General features: G+C 29.1%; 1 protein-coding gene across 1 annotated transcript in view; it reads left to right on the top strand.

Annotated features, from left to right (window-relative positions):
• Positions 1-261: 261 nt before the first annotated feature.
• LOC115005973 (trichohyalin-like) overlaps positions 262-1,810 on the top strand; it is a gene marked incomplete at its 3' end in the record, with an annotated part of 27,891 nt that continues 26,342 nt past the window's right edge. Inside the window, 1 exon segment of the mRNA XM_029427971.1 lies at positions 262-420.

The following is a 1,810-nucleotide window of genomic DNA, read 5'->3' as shown; positions in this document are numbered from 1 at the left end:
ATGGCATGAATATTTAAATGTTCACATTATTTTACCTACTTTATGATTCAAGATTCAAGATTAGCTTTTTTTAAACATTTAATCTGATTAATTCTGCAGAACAACATCACTTTTTAAATAAATCATGCAATCACTTGAGAGTGAACATTTATTTATTTTACTCCTAAAAAATAATAGTCGGCAGGTTTCGCTGTTTATATTTAACAGAGTTGTTTCCGGTCACGTGACCCCTCCGTCACTGGGGTGAAAGGTCATGTTTCCCGGTTTGAAAATGCTAACAACAACAGGTTGTATTAGCCTGTTAGCGGATTTTTAAGTGTTTAGACGTTTTGGACTGAAGTGGAGTTGTAGTTTTTAAAGTTTTTTCATGTTTACGATAGTTTGAGAGTGAAGCGCGTGCAGCAACTTCAGCGTCAGCAGGTACGAACTTAAATTAACTTTATTCATAGTTTGTTTTCGTGGCTGCTAGCATGCTAACAGGCTAGCCGAGTGAAAGTTAAACTGTAAGAACTAAACTGTCCGGTAGTTTAAGCAGCCAGTAAAACAGCCGGTTCTGTCCGGTTTGACGCCAGTTTGTTGGAGTTTTAAAGGTTTTAAAGGTTTTAAAGGTTTTAAAGGTTTTAAAGGTTTATATCTTCTGCTGTCTCAGCAGGTTAACAGATTAACACAAGCTGATTAAACACAGTGGAGCTGCTGCTGCATATATCATATCATATAGTCAAATGTTTTTATTGGATTTTTAAGCATTATACAGTTTATCAGCATATTATATATTTTATTTAAATATTATATATAACAATGTTTTGTTCTTAAAGAGAACTGAGAATATTTATTATTTCTCTAAATAAAAAAACGCTTAAACTATAACTTGTAAAAGAAGAGATCAATTAAAAGATTCTCATTTAATTCTTGTAACAATACAACAATTACATTATTATTTCTTTATTATCTTTTTTCCTCTGTTTTGTTGATTATTTTTACCTCATCATATGTGTACCTTTTGTTTTGTTTTGTACGCCCTGTAACCATATCAGAAATACAACAGGAAATTAAATAATAATAGAACTATAACGTAATATTATTAAAAATATAAATTAAGCAAAAAACTAATAATATCAAATGTAAAGATAAACTAAAGATTCTACAGCAACATGCAGCTACTACTACTACCTAACTATGTAACATGTTAACTATGTAACATGTTAACTATGTAACATGTTAACTATGAAACATGTTAACTATGTAACATGTTAACTATGTAACATGTTAACTATGTAACTACCTAACTATGTAACATGTTAACTATGTAACATGTTAACTATGTAACTACCTAACTATGTAACATGTTAACTATGTAACATGTTAACTATGAAACATGTTAACTATGTAACATGTTAACTATGTAACATGTTAACTATGAAACATGTTAACTATGTAACATGTTAACTATGTAACTACCTAACTATGTAACATGTTAACTATGTAACATGTTAACTATGAAACATGTTAACTATGTAACATGTTAACTATGAAACATGTTAACTATGTAACATGTTAACTATGTAACATGTTAACTATGTAACTACCTAACTATGTAACATGTTAACTATGAAACATGTTAACTATGTAACTACCTAACTATGTAACATGTTAACTATGTAACATGTTAACTATGAAACATGTTAACTATGTAACATGTTAACTATGTAACTACCTAACTATGTAACATGTTAACTATGAAACATGTTAACTATGTAACATGTTAACTATGTAACTACCTAACTATGTAACATGTTAACTATGTAACTAT

Source organism: Cottoperca gobio, unplaced genomic scaffold (genome assembly GCF_900634415.1).
Source record: "Cottoperca gobio unplaced genomic scaffold, fCotGob3.1 fCotGob3_421arrow_ctg1, whole genome shotgun sequence".
Lineage (NCBI taxonomy): Eukaryota > Metazoa > Chordata > Actinopteri > Perciformes > Bovichtidae > Cottoperca > Cottoperca gobio.
This window is presented reverse-complemented; position numbering and strand designations above follow the sequence as displayed.